The 22,388-nt window shown below is 43.0% G+C and overlaps 1 protein-coding gene across 1 annotated transcript in view; it reads left to right on the forward strand.

The window, feature by feature from the left end:
- Positions 1-2,123: 2,123 nt before the first annotated feature.
- Positions 2,124-22,388, forward strand: part of SNAP25 (synaptosome associated protein 25) — a 66,026-nt gene continuing 45,761 nt past the window's right edge. Inside the window, exon 1 of the mRNA XM_042885574.1 lies at positions 2,124-2,246. The gene's annotated coding sequence lies outside the window, so the exon portion shown is untranslated. The remainder of the gene's footprint in view (positions 2,247-22,388) is intronic.

Below are 22,388 nucleotides of genomic sequence, written 5' to 3' on the forward strand. Positions count from 1 at the left end.
TGCCTTCTCTGCATTTTCCTTACGGGCTTTTGACGCAAGAGGCCAAATTCATCCCCACTGGTATCCAATGGTCTGAAATTCTTCTCAACAGTGTTATTTGGCTGAATCCAAACTCAGCCAGGATTCTGCAGTGCTGGTGGCTTAGTCAAAATAAGAGTTTATAATTTCTCTCTCACTTTCCTTATCTACCATCACTATGAATTATTAATAAGAACTAGCATTGCTCTCTTAAAAATTGTACTTCATTTCAAAACCACCTACCAGACAAGCTGTCTGAGAATTTCTTCTTAACTTTCTGTGTGTACTGAGAACTTGCAAAGCACAATGCATGTCACGGACTGCCTGGATTTCAGATGGAGACACACGCTGGGATTCCTTTTGCCTTCTGCAGTGCATACCTAATTGAAGTGCTGGCTACTGTTAACCCATGTATGAGCTCACCAGAAAAGGTTTGCCTTTTCACCCTGTCATTTATGATGCTAAACCCAAGTCCTACTCAGGCTGCTGATCCAGATCCCTCACCTAGAAGGTGGGCTGTCTGCACAGCGTTGATCTCACTCTGCTTGTCTGTCTTTACTGCTCTTAAATCTTACAGGTTCTCTCCTTCCCTGCGGTTTTCATGTGCGCAGCTCATCAGATACTCTACTGCAGCAGGGAGCCCCTCTTCCCTGAGAATTCCTTTGTTATATATTTAGCAAACTTTTGACTGCTTCCTTCCAAACGAGACTGAAGGACATATTTTCGTAGGAGAGGGTGAGAATTGCAAAGCATGATCTACAATCACGTTTTTCTGTGGGGAACTACAGAGCAGGGGAGGAGGAACTACCGCAGTTCTTTCTCCTTCCCTCCCCTCCCCCCCCCGCCAGATCCCCCCCCCGCACATCCCCTCCCCTTCCCTCCTCCACCCCCATACAACCACAACATGAGACAAACGTGCTCCAAAATACAGCTGCAGAGCCTTCCCCCTCTTCCGGTTTTCCCTGCCACGGCAATAAGGGAAAAAAAATCATAATGATTAGGGAAGAATTAGCACTAATATGGGACTGATGTTTTGACTCTCTGTTATCTGCAGACTATTTAGAAAAGCCATTAGCATGGTGTCAGAGTTAAGCATAGCCAGTGCTCAGTGATTGCTCACAAGAGAGGCTCAGACGGAGGCACCTCTGCTCGTGGGTAGGTCTGGATGGTTCCATACACGAACGTGCGCAGGCTTGTGGAATGAAAGGGAAGGGATAACTGAGGTTATGAAAGAGTGTCGCATTTCAGATGCAATCCCCATCCTTCATTAAAATCTCTGCTAAGAGATACCTTTTACAGAAAGATGTTTTGTAACAAGTGAGAGGATTTCCTCCCCATTAAATATCACACTACAGACAGATCCATTCGCTCCAAATTAGGTAAGCTCTGAACAAATATTTTAATTAATCCATGATAAATAAGCCAAGTTTTTTCCCAGAACAGAATCACTGCTTTCCTCCTTGGCAGCAGTGGTCTGTTCTCTCTCTGCTGTATGTATGCACGTACATGCCTGAGTTTTTGGTGAGGTTTTTTTTTTTTTTTTTTCTTCACTCTCTCTTTTTCTAAACCTGTCTCTCAAATGATCGGTTACAGCACATGTCCTTATCTGTGGATTTCCTTGCATTTGCCTGCTCTTATTTCAGGGGGAAGGAAAGGGGAATAATCAGATTAACACACTCAGACCCGTGGCAGGATGCTCTGAAACATAAAAAGAGGGAGAGAAGGAAGAATTCACACATAAAAATAGAAGCCCACGTAGATTGGCCATATATGGAGTACCGGGGACTTCAGAGGGATACCCTCTTCGGACCACCCCTTTGGCAGAGGCATGCTGCTGCAGGAGGCCCCCTTCCCCCCCTCCCCGGGCGGTTCAGCCCCCGGCCCCCAGCCTCGGCAGAGGGCCGGCGGGGCCGCTTGTCGGCGGGGCGAGGAGAGCGGAGCGGAGCGGGCGGCGGCGGCGGCGATGACTCAAGCCCGCTCGCCCGGCCCGCTCTGCCCCCCCCCCCCCCCCGCCTCCCCCCCGCCCCCCCCCCCAACCCCCCCGCCAGGGATGGCTATTAAAAGCTGCTGACGTAGGAGCGGACGGCCATCTTTGATGAGGGCACGGCTCTCGGTCCGTTGAAGAAGGAGACCCGAGGAGGTCAGCAGCGGCTGTCCTTGCCTCCCAGCTGCGGCACCGAGCCACCGACTCCGCCGAGGCGGCCCGGCAGAGCGTTGCACAAGCCGAGGTAAGGGCGGGAGACCACCGGGCCATCAATTGCGCAAGGGGAGGGGGCCGTATTAACGAAAATGAAGCGATAAAAGGATTTGTTTAAAGAGGGACCCGCTCGGCGTTTTGTCTCCTGTATCTGGGTTGCTACAGGGATGGAGGAAGTCGAGGAAAGGGGTGTAATGCTGCCGCCAGCTTTATCGCCGGCTGGAACCATGGCAGGGAGCCGAGCTCTGTGTTTCCGCTGTACCGGGCTCGCTCGAAGGCGACAGGAAGCCGGAGGAGAAGGGCGAGCAGCGCATTTCTAACCCGGAGCGGGAGCAGGGTGCTGCGGGCTCTCTGCTCGGCTGGGTCGCGCAGGGCTGCAGCCGCCCAGGGCACTGCAGCGCCCTTCCCGCGCAGCACCGCGCAGAGCTGCGGCGGCGCTTCGGCACCGCGGACGGAGGCCGGGGGGAGGTCGGCAGAGTACTGCGGCTCTGCAGGAACGGGAGGAGGTTCAGCACCGCGGACAGCGTCTGTTTCAGCACCGCGGAGAGCGCCGAGGCGCGCCGGGCGCGGAGCCCTGGTGCAGGCGGAGGCGGGCGCGCTGCAGCCCTGCGGCTCCGCGCCACCCCCGGCCGCCAGCCTCGGGCAGCCCCTGCCCTGCCGCACGGGAAACCTACTGCGCTGCTCGCTCCTTCCGGGACGGGACCTCAGGCTGAAACAGTTGGGGTTTTGCGGGGTTCCTCAGCAAGTCGGAGTGCAAAGGGCTCGAAATTAAAATAAATAAATAAATAAAAACAGTAAGCTTCAGTTCTTGAAATTAAGCGGCATTTAGCACGTCAGCCTGTCTCCCACCCGGCCCGCTGGTGCAAGGGCATTGATGCAAGGGAAACTGGAGTTATGTAACACCTGGTCTGTGGGGTCCCTCCAGACCAGCGGCAGCCCCCAGGGCATTCCTGCACCCACAGAGGGTCGGCCCCGGGCGCTCTGCAGCCTTGAGCCAGGGCAGCTCAGCTCCTCATGCAATGCAGCCAAACCCACCTTGCACTCTTGGCCCCGGCTTCCCTGTCCCTGCTAATCCTTTTTCCCTGATCTTCCTGCTCCCTGGCACCCCGTTTTCCTTCTTCCCTTGGTACAGCTCACTGCTGGCAAAGTTGGTAACTTTGCTGTTTTCTTCAGGGCAAATAAACATGAGGGGAAGAGAGGAGTGGGTTGGGCGTCCAGACATTGCACTGCGTAGCTGCGTCAAATGAGGGCCGTGGGACCTGCCAGATTTACGTGCTTGGCTTGAGTAATTGCTGCTGGTTTCATTCCCAGCTGGAAAGGGGGCGGGGGGATGGGGGTGGGGATGGAAAGGCCGGTCTGTGGTGAAGCCTGGGGATGGTAGAACAATCCTCCAAGCTGTACCTCGCTACTGCCAGCCCTGGCTGCCGCATCCATAAGCACATGCCTGCCCCACTCCTCCCTGTTCCATCCTAGCTCTGAGTTCCATAGACCATGACAAGACGAGGCTGGTCTGGAGGCAGCCACCTCTATGGGCTAGAGGGGAGGGAATGGGGCCATCTGGCAGATGAGAGCTCCAGGGGATACAGCTGCAGAATTGGCCCCCATATCCCTGCATGTCGCTGAATCATGGCCAAAGATACCTGTCTAGGAAAAAGGGGCAGTGGTTTTCTGTTGCTTCTGCATAGTGCGTAAGGGGTTGGCAAGGAGGTCACTGCTGAAGAGTTTGATTCCTAGGAAAAGTGCCAAAGAAACAGCAGAAGTGACCAAAGCAAAGGTATAAGCAGGCCTGATTTGCTAAAGCAAGAGCTTGAGGCTCTCACTGAAGTCAGGAGGACTGGAAATAACAGGGCATGTTACGAAACAAAATGCAGCTGAACAGCAACCCCAAATAAACTCAATTTAACTATATTTCTACAGCTAGCTAGGAAATCAAAGTGAGATATCCAAAGCACTAAGGACTGGATTCAGTGTCCACTGAACTCATGAGGGCAGAAAAATCAAGTACCCTTAAAGTACATCTAGTGAAACAGCTCCTGTTTGCAGATTTACTGCATTGGAGGTGGAAGCCGATTTTCAGGTCAACAGAATGCTTTTCATTCATCTCCATACAGGTTAGGCATAGCAACAAATAGTGAAATTAAATTACTAAGCCAAATAAAGTGTAGTCTATACCTAATGCTTGCACTGCTGTAACTGAACAAGGTAACTAATCAACATGCTCTCCTGTCAGTATTAACAACTTCAGCAATTTTTAGGCTTTTGTGTCACAGTGCTATAGCCTCTGTTTATGTTGCAACATTTGAGGTAAAATGGAAAGTATACGACAGAATGGAGAACTCAATCTCTTAACAGTTCCTCCTCTCAGGAATGTAAAAAAGCCTAGGAAGAAAGGAAATGAATTTACCTTGGTTTGTTACGCAACCATGCTTTTTTTTTTCTTTCTTCTGATATTTTGTCCCGAATTTCTCATAACTATAATATAATCACAACACTTTCATTTGAGCATATTAAAACACATACACATTTATTTCAGACTTCAAGGGTTTAAGTCACTTAAGACCACAACAGATGTAAACTCACTTTATGGCCTTTGCTGTAATGAGTACATTTTTCTGTATCTGAAGTTTCCTCCACTGCTAGAAATGCAGTCACCTTTGAGCTGGGTGAGTGCCAGGTAGTCTGTAACAGTATAATTGCTGAAGCTTTTTAGAGCATCTAACAGAGAGAAGAATAATGTGTTTGAGAACTGCAGCAGGATGCAAGGCTCAGGCAGATCACAATTACCTCTAGGAGGCTGGGCTTTGGAGCAGGCACCAGGGCTCATATATCTACTCCTGGGAGAGCTGGATATAGTTTGTCAGGAACATCAGCTGTCAAAGAATAGCTTATTTCTTTTAGCTCATCATTTTTGAGTCTTTACTGATATCTGTGCCTTAGCTTAGATAAACTCTGGCTTCCTTCCTTACTGACCTTGCAGATTCAGCTTCTGCATCATATTACAACAAGCACTTCTCCAAAACATGCAAGTTATATTCCTGCTTCTTGCCTATCACCCCTTTGTTATTTCCTCCACGCACACTCCCACCAGCAAAATCTGCCTCTCATCAAACAATAATTTTTAATAAGCTGTCCTGCATCTCACTGCATTTTCCAGGACTTTTCTTACCACCAAGAACAAGCATTTATCAACTTGATAGGCTTCAAGTTGTTCCTTCCTACTTTATGACGACCCTGTGGCTGATGTTGCAAGACTCAAAAATGTTTTGAATGCTAGTGGATTTGAATGGCCTAGAGGAAGTGCTTAGCTCATTTGCCCTGTTACTTGAGAATGAAATTTATCTTTGCCTGCACATCTTTCATTGTTTGTGCTTCTATTTCCACCTCTCTTGCCTCACTGTCATGCTCACCTACAGTCCTCTTCTGCTTACTTTTAAAGAGCACGGTGATGAAAGAAACACAGACTTCTACAAAGCATTAAGATGCTGTCAGGATGGGAGATGAGCATGGACTTTTAATTTTGATTATTTTAAGGCTTCTAATCCAGAATCAGTTGAAATCAAGGAAAATAGTTCCAGCAGTGAGTTAGACTTTGGATGAGCCTCTGAGTAAGCTTACAAATCAGGCTGCATGCCAATACAGATGCGTACAGGGTATGGAAAGCATTCCAATCCCCACAATGGGCACATACTGGTTAGACCTGCAGTCCATGAAGAAAGTTTGCACATCATATTGTGAGACTTATAGCAAAAGACAACATTTAGCAGCTTTGTTTTTTCAAAGGGAAGCAAGATATATCCCCTCTGCAGACATGTCCCCTCTGAAAGGGAATTCAATCATTGCATTATACCCTTTTCCTTTATTTTATTATGTGTGTATGCGTTGTTTTTGTAGTAGTTACTTTTTCTAAAGAGAGATAAGCTTTGTCATTTTATTCACTGGAGGAAGCTGAATTCCAATACAAGCATAGGGAGGAGAAGAAAGAAATATTATGTAATTCATTATGGTTGTTCCTGGCCATCGAAAGCTGAAAGCTAATGCTGGCCAATTCAGCTATTTAAAATGATTTTTACTTTTTTAATTTTTCTTTTCTTTTTTGGAAAACCTAATAATGCTCCATTTCTGTTTTTAAATGAGAGTTAACTTATTATCAGGCCACACTGTCAACTGGTGTGCATTAGCATAACTGAGTGCTGTGTTACACTACAGGCTGATGATGCTGAGCTGGGGCTCACCATTCATATTTTATAACTGGAATCAGTATACTTGCTGAAGGAACAGTCTTTTCATGAAACAGACATAACTCAAAATACCTTTTCTCCAAGCCCTGTACCAGTCTGGCTTATTGTTGCAGATTCTCACATCGTCAAGGTTCAAGTAGTTTCCTGCCTCATAAATAGTGATGGTAAGCAGTGATGAAACAGTGGAGCAGGCATACTGCACGTTCTGGCTGTTTTCAGGTTGGGTTCTACTGCACTCTGCTGGTATGTAACTTCAGCAGAACTCTGTGATGGCGTAAAACCCAAAAACGTAGCCCAGTTTTTCCCAGGTGCACATCTGTGTGCTGCAAATGCCAGAATTGTGAAAATGAATGTGTTGCAAAATGAAACCTACACTTTCTGTTGAATTAATGCAGTTCGATCTCACAGGCTGCATTTCCTAGTAGAAGTAATTTTTTTTTTGCCCAAGCAGGAAGTAGTGGGAAGTCTTGCATTCCAATACATACACAAGAAAATCAGGCATCTTTCCCCAAGCCTTTTAAGGCAATATTTTTAACTGTTTGACTGTTCAGCTATATTACTGATAGAAGTATAGAAGAGCAAAGGCATAGAGGTCTTGCTGTACCTATTTCTAAAACAGAAAGAGGAGAACTGTTTTTATATATTTTTATATATTATAGTTTTTCTTGTGCTTTTAAAGCAACAGAGTTATTGTACCAGTTTACTGGCAGAGTTCACAAGGAAAATGATAGTTATCACAGCCTGTGTCAGTGCTAATCACTAAAATGTATATGCCAGGCCATGGTTAGAGAAGGATGCTTCATGAATGTTATTTTTTATAATTATTGCAAGATTTGCTATTTCTTACTCAAAAGCTATCAATTAACAGGGAGGTGCACATACAAAGGCACTAAGGAATGACTGTTAGGGCAAACTTGTAATTCTACACTGCTCACGCCCATCTCCCACATTTTCTCAGCTGTGTATTCTCGCTAAAATATCCAGGCTGCAAATCTCCAAACATTTTCACAGTCACTTGCCTGTCAGAAAGATAGAAGACTAGCATGGAGTGGATTGAAAACTAAAGGCTCTGGTCACAGCACAGCTATGGCGTTTGTCATGAGTTATTTATGTTATAATTACTCTCCTCCCCAAGGAGACAAACTCTGTTTCTGGGTCGCAATACAGTTTTACCAGACAAAATAATTTTATTTTTCATACAAACCAGCTATTTGAAAGATGTGCCAACTGTTCATTTTGTTTTTTTCCCCTCTCCTGGAAATGATAGCTCACAGTGGAACTGCACACACGCCAGTTTATTGATCTGCCCCACGGAGGTAAACGTACTTTCTCCAGCTACTCTAAAAATGTCATGAAACAAAAGTACGATTCTTTAGAAGAGCTAATCTGTCAAAACAGTGTTACCATTCACTGATTATTTTTTTAAACAGAAGTCTTCCATGCATATTTAAGCATCTTTTAAAAGAAAAGGAACAAAAATTAGCTTTGCCACACTTGAGATGCAAATTAAAGTTCTCTTTTTTCCTCTCCATGTTAGTATTTTGGGTTCACTCTGGTTCTCATTCACATTCTTAGACAGCTCATCATTTACCTTAAAGGGATTCAGACAAGCTGTCATTTCTGTAGGCATGAGGGACTTGCTATTTAATTTGGCCCAGTGCTGTTCCTGGTTAGCGTGCTTCCGTTCTGCATACATACACATGGGCAGCGCTCAGGTCTGCTGTGCTCAACAGTGCTCACTCCATAGGTGACCAACATCATTACGAGAGAAACTTCTGTTCTCCATTTATTGGGCACTGTCATCTCTTAGGAGTAATTTGTTGTTGCAGAAAGCAGTAAGAGAGCTATCACAATTTACATGGACTAAAGATGCTCAGTGATGGTCATTTTAGCTTCAGATATTATTGTTTAGATATTAAAGCAGAGGGGTCTGCGCCCAGAATATCTGGATTCAGGTGCAAGCATAACACACTAAATAAATATAATCTTTGTCGAGTGCCTCAGTTACTTTCATCTACAAAAGAAAGACTTGAGATTAAAGCAACTTGTAGTTTGCATTCCACAGCTTTAGTTGCGAGACAGGTATCTCCTATCTTTAGAAGGATATTTTTATGTCTGTTAGGGCATAGCAGTCTCCAGTGCCTGAGATTGGTGACCTAAAAGTTCATACATGCAACATTGTCCCAGTGTAGATGAATACTGTTTGCTCAGCCTTCAAGGAGGTGTTACACATGGTCTCTGGCCTCCACATCTGTGGGAAGCTTGGCAGAAAGGTGTCATATAGACTGAGAGCATTCAGTTTACATTCATGACAGCAAGAAGGGAAAGGAACCTTAGACCAGAAAGCAAACGTTCACACATTTGGTTATACCCTCATGGAGAGCCACAGCACAGTGCCATGAGTTTGCCAGAGCTGCGTTAAGCTGCAGAGAGGAGAGCAGTGCTACAGCACCAGTGCCAAACTGACAGTGTGACAACTGAATATACAACCCAGAGATGTTCTGTGAATACTTGATTGTTTCAGCCAAACATTTGCTTTTCCAGAGAGTATTCACCTAAGTGACACTCAAATATGTGAAAAGCCCTCAAGAAACAAACTGAGGTAGGCAAACCCAATTAAATCAGAATTCACCACCAATTTCTAACAGCCTTTCTCCCCAGCGAAGAATTTGTTTTATTTGCTCGGTTGTATGGAAATGTCAGTTGGTTGCCTAAACTTTTGAAGGATTGCCTACAGGTTTTTGCCATTAAAAACATACCCTTAAGATAGGGCACCCATTTTTGCATTTCTTGTTAAAAGACATCTTTTATCATACTAACAAGAGTACTAGAGATAGAAAGGCCAATAAATGGCAGCAAATGGTTTAAGATGGCTGTTGATGAATTCATGAAGAGGATTATATGACATACTTGTTGGTGGTCACAAGACACTAGACCAGATAAAGCAGCAAGTCCCCTCAAGTCTAATTTTCATAAGAGGTTTTCCTTATTAAGAAAAAAAAAAAAAAAAGAGAGAAAGGAAAAAAAGCTTGGGTGGCTCACTGCTGTGGTGTAGGCTTGTCAGTTCAGTTCATTTTAGAGTTGAGCGCATCAAGAAAGAGACAGTGGAAAAAACCCTCGAGGTACCAGAAATGCACTGACTATAATTTAAAATGCTTCAGCCCACTTTTTTTTAAACATAACAAATAGAAGGGCCATCTGCATACCTCCAATTTTCAATATTAGCAAGGTATTTTTAAATCATTGCATTGCCTAGTTCCTTTTTTCTTAATTAACTGTTCTAAATTGTACAAAATGCTCTTGGAGCAACTTGTAGACTCTGAAGATTATTTTCTGAGCCTGCTAAACAATAACTGGTGTGCATTTCCAAGAAGTTGACAAATAAGAATGCAAGGGAGCTGCAGGCATCATAAGACCATGGTTAGCTACGGTAGTACCCCAATTCCCAGATTAGCACCCAGGGCGCTTAATGTCACAGTGTTAAGCAGGCTGATAGATGGTAGCATGTGACAGAAGAGCCTAGCAGCACCTTTTGTCCTCTGGAAGCCTCAGTAAATCTGCTTTTTGTTTGTTGTGGGTCTAGGAGTCTCTTCCCCATCCTACCTCACCTCTCCCTTAGCTTTCTGCTCTCTTCGTCTCTCCTGAATGCCGTGAGAAAAACCATACACCCAGGAGAGGGAGATGCAAGGAAAGAGTTTACGACCTGGATATGGTTTACACGGTCAAAGCACAGCAGAGACTTGGATAAAAATCTAGTTTCCTTCAGACACAGTAATTTGCGCACAGCCTACCCTGGTTTTACAGCTTTATCACAGGCAGAGTCAGGGAAGCCAGAGGGAGATTCGATGATGGAAACAAATTTTTGTCACTCAACCTTATCTTCATTTTTCTAGACCATATTGACCATATCCAGCACTATCAGCAAGTAGTGTGGCACCTAACAGCCCCATTCTGGACAGAGGTGTCAGTGCTGCTACAAACAGAGGGGACTTTGTTCAGCAAGGGCCATTCATAACACAAAGGGACAAGCAGGGAGAGAGTGCAGGTTGGAGGTGAAGAGCTGACTGACTGCCTCCTGACAGCAGGCAGCAACATCAGTCCTTCTTTGCCAGATTCATCAACTACGAGGTCAGGTTACCTATCAGTGAGCTGAACCCCCTATAAAAAGAGAACATCCTACAGGCTAAAGGGCTTTCCCAGATTAACTGCTTCTCCAGTAACACAAAATTATCCAGTCCTGGTGTAAAAAATTGCCAGTGGTAGAGAAAGTCACCATATATGGTTTTTACTTGAACAGTGAAATCCAGTAAATTTTTCATTGTGGATGCAACTACTTGCTTGAAAATTAAATTGCTATTAAGTTGCTATTTAGATTGATAAGAAGCTCTGCCACTGCCCTACTTTGATTTTCTCATGGTTACTCCTATTTCTTTATGGAATAATATTTGTCTTCCTCAGTACCACTCGTATTCTTGAGAGCTCCATTCTTTCTGAGTAAGGATTTCATTATAATATTTCTGTTTCTTCTTTACACCCAGAAAGCCTTTTCTGGCACTTAAGAGATTATGAGCAAAGCTTTTAAAAGGTTCCCCAGCCTGGCAGGTGAAGTGATAAAACACTGAGCCAATGGCCAGGACAAATTCTTTGATGCTGGGAGATTAAACCTTCAAGTACTGACTGTGGGACTCCAGAGCTGTTTACGGATTTCAGTTTCTTCAGCTACTGTCTATGGTCTAGCCTGTTTTTGTGGTGGCATCTCCAAAAGGTGTGCTGTGTGTGCATACAGCTGATCTCCAGACATTCATTCCTGCAACCAGAATCAATTTCTCAAAACTATCTACTTACCACAAGAAGTCAGAAAGCCTTCAAGATTTAATCAATCTATCTAAAACTATCTAAAACTATCTATCTAAACTATCATCAACTTTGTGTTTCAGAGACAAAAGCTGAGCAAAACATTAGTGGCTGCTAGCTATTCACTGCAGTATACGAGACAAGCACTTGTTCTCAGCACTTGCATTAAAAAAAAAAAAAAAAAAAGCAAACTACTGTATGGAATATCACAACGTATAGACAAGACTTCTGTTTTTATTAGAAAGCCTAGAAAAGACACCCTTTTCAAGTGCGTTAGAAATAGAAGGCTATTCTAGAAGAGTCATGAAGTTATCGGTGCAAATTAATAGTGCCAGATGGGGGGTTAAATTACTGCCTCACAGCTGAAGTCATGAGACAGAATGAAAGTGGTAGACTATAAAAAGGGCATCACCAGAAGAGATGAGATCCCAGTGTGAGGTGGGATTTGTGAATGCCACATTCATGGTTGTAAGCAGTTGCTCAGATGAATGGGTTTACGAGACAGAAAGGAAAATAAGTCCCAGTCATTCTGAAGATTGTGTCTCGTGGTTTACTGCTTTGCTCAAGACAAGCAGCCCAGCAGCACAAGCTACAATTAAATGTTATGGAGCTTTGTCTCCTGTGCTGGCTCACAGTCACCAGCACAGAGGAATTGAATAAATGTGCAGCAGGGTGGGTACCTACTGAGGCTGCTGCTAGAGCAACAGGGATCTTTATCAGAAAAATTCCTCTGAAAATTCATCACAAAAATACCAGCTTTAAGGTCTTTGTTACAGAAAAATGACAGTTCTTACATTAAGAAAACAACTCTTTATTAGTTGCATTTCTCATAACATTTCAGTTTCATTTCACTTGGGTAGGAAGAACATTTCTTCATATTGCATCCCCACTTTCAGCAGGTGAAGTGAAAGAACAAGGAGTGAAAGAATGGTTTTACTATGAATAGGGCAAGACAACAGTGAAGAAGGATTACAGGAAGGTGTTCCAATACAGAGTCCTCAACACAGAAAGGACATTCCAAAAAACAAGCAAGAGCATTTTTGCAGTAATTTAGATGAGCGCTTCAAATAGGAGTGTCCTGATGCATAAAGACCTGCAGGAATGTGCCAGAAACGCCAGCGCAGAACATTAGCAACTGGAGGGCTGAGCATCTGCCATGGACACTTCCCATTTCAGCTCAGCACTTATTCCCAGCGGCTTAGCTGGGGTAAATCAGTACAGCAAGACTGAACCACATGGAAATCCTGACTTAAGAACACACTTTAAGTGAAAAAGGAAGATCTTTCTGACAGTAATTAAGCAATTTTTAAATCTCTGGACACAGTAACAAAGGGGCCCACTCAAAAAGACAGCATCTTAAGTGCAAATGTATTAATAATGCATAGCTGCATCATGCAGAAGACGTTCTGCAGAGCTGCTCCTCCTTTCCAAGACAAGAGTAGCATGAACTGAAGCACATAGTAAAGGGTGGAGGTTCAGAAAGCATTGAACGCAATGTGCCCTAAGGAAACAGGGGCTGTGCTTGTTGTCTTCTGCATGCCACATATATACATGTATACCTATATACAATCCTGCCTAAATCTCTGGGTTTATAATAATTTAATTCATTGACTGAGAAGCCAGGCAGAAAGCTACATACACACAAGCATGTGGTGAATTATACAAGGCAGGAAAGCAGCCTATTCTCATCTAGTTGAGCTCACTAGGAATTTTGCTATGATTCACTGTGTGCCTAAAGGAGAACTTTGCCAGGTCCTCTCTCCAAAATGGCAGAGCAGAACTGACTCACCTCTACTGAGTCAGTTCTTTCAGTCCAAAGCAGGAGCAAAGCTGAGAAAAATATCCCATCAATACCTCAGTAGTCACAAAGCTGAGATTCTTTTAAGGCACAACACATTTGTAGAAGCAAGAGAACAGTTTGCAGCAAATCATTTACACAGTGAAACCTTTCTGACTTCTGGGATTGCTCATCACAAATTGTGATTTTTCTTTACTTTCCCCTCAACTGACTTGCAGAATAATTTCTGAGAAAATCTCTTCTAGTTCTTCAGACTTCTCACTGCATGCACATGAACCCTTTCCCCTCCCCCAGCCTTGGTCTGTGTTTCTTCAATTCCATGCACAGAGTACAGAGGTTTTCTGCTCCCTTACTGAGTGTACAATGGCTACAGATACAGTTAGAGTGAAAACTTGCATTCAGATCCAGAATTTGCTCTCTGTGAATATCCTTAATGAAATATTTTTATTTCATTTTTTTGTAATGGTGCTTTGGCAAGCATTACTTCCAGTAATGTCATCCACAGGATTTTTTATAGGAATCCCAAAAGCGGTATGTGAAACAATGTTATTATAAGGCACCAGGAGGATGCTATTCAAAATGCAGGACTGCAGTTGTAGGTTTGCAAAAAGGAACACTGGAAGTTTTGCATATGTTAAAAAAATCAAGCATTTCTTCTGCTAGATACAGTCATCATTGTTTGTGATTAATTAGATTTTTGAGTAAATTATCAGTGAGATTTACTCATCTGTACTGTTGCATTATATCTTGGTAGAGGTGTTGTATGTAAGTCACTGACAGATAAGCAAATACAATGCAGAAAAATCGTTTGCTTAATAAATCAGACCAGCAAAGAATATAGAAATATTCTTTAATCAGTGCTATTGAAATTAATTTGTTCCAGAATTCATTTACCTCACTCTGTATGTGTCTCCATTACTATTTAAACTACTTGATATTTCTGAAATGGGAATGTATTAATTATATATCAAAATTTGAACACTCAGAATGTGAAATGTTGGGGAAAAACATCCAGGATTTTTAACAATTTTCTACCTATTCCAATACCAAAGAGAACAATACTTCCCTCCAGAGGCAATATTATCTTCTGCATTTATTTTAATAGCTAGTTAGCAACCATGTTTGCAGAAAGTCTTATAAAGTAGTGAGTTCCCTGGGCACTAAACATGCACATTTGCTTTTCCAGTGGATAGAAAGGGAACCATTTCTGTTCAAGTTTCAAAAAGGTTAAGAATAATTTTTTAGAAAAAAATACTTGTGCTTTATTTCATTTCTGCAAAAATATGTAAGAAACGAAGAATATGGTTATGTAAGAAATTGGGTAGGAAATTAAGTTTATGTGAGAAACTAAGAATTTTAATCTTCATGGTAAGCTTTTTGATCATTATTTGATCAGTTTATAAAATCATTACACTGCATACTTCTGCATAAATTGATGTTTTTTTTCCATATTTTTGCTTACTTGTGTCTATCTATGTGTCTGGCATGAATCTAGTTTAACTCCTGCCAAAAAGTCTATACTGATGAATGACATTTGTACTGCTGTTTAGTCCAAACCCCCTGAAGTATTTAGACAGATTATAGACTGCAAAGCCAAGAAATACTGATAAACAATTAGATCTGGAAAGAGAAGATGACAAAGTTTTGTTGCTTGCACATGGAAGATGTTTAAGAAGTTTTTCTAGTTTCATAATTCTGGTGATGGAAATGTAGTCGAAGTAGGAAAGGTTTACATCTCATTTTTGGGTGATATCAAGCAGATGAAAACTGATAGGAATTCCTATGGCTAAGCCATTTCCAGAGACAATGTATTAGATGTTCAGGATAAGAAAGAAGCTGCGCTTAGTAGCCTCTAATACACTCATACACATCTCCTGTCTCTTCTAGAAATAGAATTAAGCATAAAGATGTAAGGCCTTGGACATTTTATAGGCTGAAACAGTGAATGCTGTGTCACATTTCAAAAGGGAACATAATTTCTTAAAAACAACAACAGCAACAACAAAGAACAGCTGGAGAAAACTTACTTTAATTCTGATGGTCCTACTGAATTATTTGTTTAATTTGTATCATTAAATACATTCGTAACTGACCTCTCATGGTGCCTCCTGGGAACCTGTTCAGATCATAGGCTCACAGAGGAGAGAAACAGCCACCATAGAGGCTGCGAAACGATGCACTACGGGTTTGAAGCAATGTGTTATTCAGGGAATACTTCCAAGGTGTTTGCAGACAGATGATTTTGGGAATGTCTGAAAGGCTCATATTTCATGATCTTCTGTCCAGTTTTTGAACAGACTGTAGTAAAAGATTCCTTCCTTACTTCAGGAGTGGATGTCTATTGAGGGTCAAAGGGCAGGTTTCTTTTTTTCTTTCTTCAGTCTCTACAAGAAACAGTTGATGCCAAGAATTTCCACAGATTTGCCCATAGACTTTTAACTGTTCAACACTGTTCCTCAGTGGTTATGGTCCTTATGTCTGGAATAGTTAAGGCAATAAATTCTAGTCATCAGACCTATACTCCAAGGTAATGGGGAGAGGAGAGAACATATTTAATGACTCTTTGCTTTTCCTCAAAGTGGACAGAAGTGACACAATGCTGCTTTGGGATTTGGCTCTGGATTTGATAAGTTCTTGAGCAGGGACCCCTGAGGGTCTATTAATAATTCCCTGTGCTGGTTCAGGGGGCAGACTATCTTGACAGGTCATCTTCACATCTTACCATTAATACAGTTTCTAACCAAGGTCAACTGCTTATCAGCAGTGGAATGAAGGAGCCTTCTCAACAGTTCAAATGCAGCACATACATTACCTAGTCATGTTTCCTTGGCTCAGTGACATTAATTTGCTCCTGACCTAGTGCTCCCAGCTCCACAGTTCCATATGTTTATTAATTTTAGGAATAAACCTTCATGTGAATTTTGTTGTTACATTTGCATACAATAAAGTGAAGATACACAGTTTCTACCCAGGTTGCCATACCTGTGCTAAAAAACAGTGTTTGCTATGCTTGTGGTATTTGTGAGCTTGTATTAGTGCTTAAGGCCTGTCGAAATGTCCTGGAAATACAACAGCTTGTTTAAGCTTTGGGGGAGTATTTTAATTCTTGTTCCTGTCTTGTTAAGGTTTGAAGCAGGAGAGCTTGCCAAAAACTAGGATTCCAAGTGCATCATGAGAAATTTCTCAAACCTACCTAAAATAACCAGGAAAAAATTCCCTAGTGGTCTATTTTTTTCCATCTCAGATAATGTTATGCATTCCTCAGAAGAAGAGCTAGGATGGAGACAGGTGGCTGGACTGGGAAGATTCATACTGTGATGCAGCACAGAAATGCCTCATTTCAATAGCAGAGTGCCCTCTTTTATCAAAGGGGGAAACTACTTGATACTGTTGAACAAGAAAATCTCTGCTTTCAAAGATTGTTTATTAAATATGAATAAATATTGACAGTTTTCATTACGAATAAATATCTGTAGTTAGACAAGGTAGTCAATATGAGCTCTCAAGATACTAGTGATAAAATATGCTACCACTGGGTTTACAAGAAATATTCTGCTGTTTCAGCAGAAGTAAGATTACCTCCTCTGACTTAAGATCTGCAGGAGTTTCTTTTTCAGCTTAGTTTGACGGAGAAGGATCTTAATACATAAGTCATCCCAAAAGTTATGCTGTCTATTTAATTTTGATGTTAACTACTACAAAGATCACAAAGATACAAAGATCACAATAACACTATTTGATAGAAGAAATTCTCAGCTACAAAGCACTATTTTTCAACATAGTTACCATCATTAGCTATGCATTTTCACCAGCAATGAACAAGAGTCTGCATGCTGCATTCTTAAAAATCTGCACCAGATGTCACCACTGCTGAAATGCACCACCCATCACCTCACTGTGCTCACACCTACTGTTTGGTCTCCATAAACATTCAACAAATATAGAAGAATGTCAGTGGGTGCCATTTTTATGCATGGAGGAATTCAGTTCCACACTTTGCTTCATGCATGCTTCCATGTCAGATGCCATTGTGTCAGATTACCTCTCCACTGCTATCTGCCACACAGCAACAAAATGTAATGGTGGGAAGGTTCAATTTCTACTTCCATACCAACATTTGCCTCTGATATCATGAACTAACAGAATAAAATAAGAGGCATTACTTTTGGATCAGCCCCTGTATTTTTTCATTAAAATGGGAGTGTCCTCTCCAGCCTCTTAAGCCAAGTCCTCAGAAGAGATCTGCTGATTTCAAAAGCTTCCCTCAATGATCCCAGAGATGGTTCAGTACTCTCAGCCCAAGGCACTTCTCTGCTTTCCAGATGAGAAAGTGGACTACAGAGTGCCTCCTCACAAGCTGTCTTTGCTTTCTTAAATACAGAACTCATCTAAAATTAATTATCCACATTTGCCAGCATCAGCCACAGCTACGGCTGTTTCCATATGTCAGGACAAAAAGTCAGGGCCTCTATCTTTGGGGTGCCTAAAACTCTGAGACTGAAGCTAAGTCTGCTTCACAGACTGCTGCCAGATGTCTGCGGGGCATCAATGACGGTTTGTGTTCATCTAGGACCTGTCTGAAGTTGCTGACAGTGATTATCCTCAATGTCTAATGAAACCTAAGAATGTAATTAGTCTTTTGTGTGATTCTGCTCTCCTACATTATTTAACCCAGATTTTAGGCAGCTTCATGACAAAGAATGGAAGGTGTAGGGAAAAGAGAAGAATATAAACAATTTGTCAGTGTGTCATCGTGTCTCTCTGCATCTGGGGTTTGAACAGAGGCAGGGCAGAGCACTAACAGCTGCTTGTTGCCCAAGCAGATGCATACTGCAGAACATGGACCCTCTCCCTTCCCACTTGCCCCTGTGCCCTGGAGACAGGCACCAGGGGCTGTCAGTTCCTGCAGGGCTCCAGCACTGGATCCTGCAGCAGTCTGCACAGACTGCGGCAGCTCAGAGCAAATCCCCGAGGCAGAGGGCTTCATTTCATCAAATATTAAGATGGATACTGTGGTATGCCCTCCCTGCTTTACTTCTGCCTGTGTTTAATGCAAAGTAAAGCTCCTTCTCAGACTCCCCGCTGCAATCATAGAATCTTAGAATCATAGAAGGTTTGGGTTGGAAAGGTCCTCAAGGATCATCATCTTCCCACCTACCTGCCACAGGCAGAGTTGCCAGCCTCTAGATCACGTACTAAATCAGACTGCACAGGGCCCCATCCAACCTGACCTTGAACACCTCCAAGGACAGAACATCCAAAGCCTCTCTGGGAAACCTGTTCCAGCACCTCAGCACTCTCTCAGTAAAAACTTCCCCCTGACATCTAACGTTAATCTCCTCTCCTTTAGTTTAAAACCATCCCCCCTTGTCCTATCACCATTGACACTTGTAAAAAACTGATTTCCATCATGTTCATAAACTCCCTTTAAATACTGGAAAACTGCAATGAGATCTCCCTGCTGTCTCCTCTTCCTCAGGCTGAACAAGCCTAGTTAAGCCTGTCTTCATAGGAGAGGTTCTTCAGCCCTTTGATCATCTTCATGGCCCTCTGGATTCTCTCCAAAAGCTCCCGATCTTTCCTGTATAGGGGTGCCCAGATTTGGACACAGATGGGGCCTCACGAGGGCAGAGTAAAGGGGGAAAATCACCTCCCCTGCCCTGTTGGCTACTCTTCTTCTGATGAAACCCAGGATACCATTGGCCTTCCAGGCTGCAAGTGCACACTGCTGGCCCACATTAAGGTTTTTTATCATCCAGGACCCCCAAGTCCTTCTAGCATGCCTACTCTCAAAGAATTCTCCCAGTTTGTATACATACCTGGGGTAACCTCAAGCCAAATGCAAAACGTCTCACTTTACTTTGTTTAACCTCATTAGGTTCACAAGGACACACCTTGTGAGTTTATCAAGGTCCCTCTGGATGGCAGCCCTTCCTTCTGCTGTATCAACTGCAGCTGAGTTTAGCTTGGTGTCATCAGCAAACTTGCTGAAGGTGCACTCAATCCCATCACCTACGACACTGATAAAGATGCTGAAGAGTAGCGGTGCCAAGACTGCTGGTGGATACATACGGTTACTGTTCTCCACCTGGACATACAGCCACTGACCATAACACTCTAGCTGTGATGTTCCAATCAATTGCCTATCCACCAAATAGTCCACCCTTCAAATCCATGTATGTCCAATTTAGAGATAAGGACGTAGTGCAGGACCACGTCAAAGTCCTTGCAGAAGTCCATGTAGCTGACATCAGTTGACACTCTTGGTAGCTGTACTTGCAGAGAGGTTTTGTGCGTCTGGAGGCACTTGGAGGTCCAGGAGGGGGAATGGCGTTCAGCTGCTGGTGAGACTGTCTGGAAGCAGAGGAGCTCAGCAGGCAGCTTGGAAACTAGCTATGATTACAAGTGCAAGTTTTGTCAAGCCAGACTGCAATGGCTTCCAGCAGAACTCCTGGGCCTTTCAGGGTGAACCTTTGCATGGTCTGTGTTCATCTCTCAGTCTGGTACAGCAGTTCACAGCAAAGGAGGGTCAAGAAATCCAGCAAACATGCCATGATTAATCAATATGTGAGCCTGAATGAAGAGGTAGGTGCAGTAGAGAGTGTGAAGGTTGATGAAGGTTTTGCAGTACATCCCTCTGAGGAGGAGGGTGCTCTTTGTTCTTGGGCAGTCATCCAGGTCCAAAGTTGTAATAAACTCCCCAAATAGATTATTTTTCTTTAAAAATAGAGCATACCCCTCCCACAGCTCCTTAAATAAATCTCTTGCCCCTGTTCCCTTGTGCTCAAGGTCACCTGGAAGTGCAGCTCTTTCACTAGCTGTAGGCAGTTCATCACATGAGGAGGAGGACAGAGAGCCTGAGGGCTGTGACCACAGCCATGTTGGCTGTTCTTGCCAATTGCACAGCTTATCTGGGCTAAGCCTGGGGCATGTCAGGCATGGCTTGGCCATCAGTCAGTGGGCTCCATGCTTACAGAATCTGAAACACAAAGTTGTTTTAAGGAATTCATTGTTTTAAGTGACATAAACAGTCTTTTTCTTTTGTTCCCCTCAACAATGGATTTTTTTTTTTCCTCACTTGCTTGAACAAAGGACTTTCAGTTTACCAGATGGGTCCAGGCTCAGTGTCCTTGAGATGTGTTTGTTAGATGTATTCTCAAAGCATAAGAGCTGTGGTCTTCAATATACCCGTGGGGTAAATGCGCAGGCAGCAGCTGCACTACGCCATCTCTTACACTGCATGAATTTTCTGCCATATATGCCATTGGTGTTTCATAAAGGAAGGAATTATCTCCCTCTTTGTATTCACTTATTAGGTGTCTGCCCTATGAAAGAATTGAGCAAAGTTGCTTTCAAAAACCTGAATTCTGTACCTAACATGAAATTGTTCCCACATGGTTACTAGGTCCAGGACTCACTGATTCTTCATCCAGGAATACTTTACATTACATTAAATAAAACACATGAGAAAACTACGATTGTTTTAGATTTAAATTGGATTGTGTTCAAGTGAAGTTCATGCCCCATCCTGCTGCCTTAACTCACAGGAGTGGTATCTATAAATACACAGTAATGAGGTCAGTATTCCTAATTGGAACTTATTTTACCAAAGAATGATTTCATTAGCAAGCACTGTTCTTGTCTTCAAAATATTTCTCTCTCAGAATCCTCAAACATGTATTTGCAGAAGGATTTTTGACTAATACTGAAAGACCAGAGCATTTCTATCAAAATCCAAAAAACAGTTCTTCTTGAGTGGGTCTCAAATGAGAGACACACACTGTACCCTCTTCAGCTCCATCAAAACACAAGCGCACCATCTACTTGTGATGCCTTGCAATGAATGATGGCCACTTAAAAGTCCAAATGCACCTGGTGGGGTGGAGTTTCCTTGTATTACAGCATCTGATCTCTCAGACTTCACAGTGTACCGGTTCCTAACTTCTCACTTGGAAATGTAGACAAAGTCATCTACTGCTGCTGTCTATGCCTTTTGAGAGGATGCCTGCTGCCATTCCTCTTGTTTAGACATTTCCTTTGTGTCACTGACTGTGCTGGGTGCTGGGCCAGATGTGCTCAGTGTTAGGAATTGTACACCCCCAGCTCAGTCTTATCTTAGTCTTTGCCCTGTGGTCCTTGTCATGCTGCAGCTTTGTAAGCAATGGCGCCTCTTGCTCCCAGGCTGCTGGGGACTGAATCTGAGTGAGTCATCTCTGCAATGCTTGGGAGGAAGCACTGCTGATAGTCGTCTGTCCTTGGGAAGAGCTCTGTTCTCATTTAGAGTGCTGGAAAAACAGGCTGTCTCAATCCGACATTTGTCTGGATTTCTTGTTGAATGAGTGCAGGTGTGCTTAAATAAATATGAATCTTAAGAAGGTAGGGTCTGGAAGGCAAATCCCATGTTTCTAATGTAAAATAAGTTATATTCTCATATTTAGAAAAATCAGATCAGCTATTATAATTTATTGGTTGCAAGGAGTATTTTATTCCCTCATTTTGGTATGGCTATTTAAAAACCTCAGGACAAAATTCACCTCACATAGCTCCCAGTGGGGGCAGAAAAAGGTTTAGGGATTTAAATGAAAAAGAACTGGAGTTTTCATTGACAGGATACGAAACAAAATCCCTGCTGCACCCTCAGCGGTGCAGCACACACCCTGCTTCCCAGCTTGAAATCTAGAGCTGTAGGATTTTGACAGTGAGACTGTGGAGTATCCAAGCATAATCCAAGGAGAATTCTCTATTTGCTGAATTCTACCACTTGCTTATGACTAGACTGTGATTGCTTTCAAAGGCCAACTACTATTTTTTTTTCTGAGTTTATTTTTGCAGTTGCTTTGCTGTTGCTACACAGGAACAGGTTGCCCAGAGAGGTTGCCGATGCTCCCTCTCTGGAGGTATTCAAGGCCAGGTTGGATGGGGCTGTAAGCAACCTGGTCCAGTGGAAGCTGTCTCTGCCTACAGCAGTTGAGCTGGAACTAGATGATCTTAATGGTCCCTTCCAACCCAAATCATTCTATGATTCTATAATTTTCTTGACTTTATGTGAACTGTTCTTCACCATGCTCACTGCTGTAGTTCATCATCTGTCAGCTGAGTGAGTGGGTTAGTTTTGTTTCAGCAAATGCTATAGCCAATGGCTATGCTGTGTGTACACCTTCCCATGGTATCCTCACCTTATGTAGCTCCAGGTGTGTTTTCATCCCTTAAATGAATGTAAGGCTGTCTGGTTTCCTTTTTCTTTTCTTTTCTTTTCTTTTCTTTTCTTTTCTTTTCTTTTCTT

This window comes from Lagopus leucura, unplaced genomic scaffold, assembly GCF_019238085.1.
Source record: "Lagopus leucura isolate 7727_CA_CO unplaced genomic scaffold, USGS_WTPT01 Super-Scaffold_73, whole genome shotgun sequence".
Taxonomy (NCBI): Eukaryota; Metazoa; Chordata; class Aves; order Galliformes; family Phasianidae; genus Lagopus; species Lagopus leucura.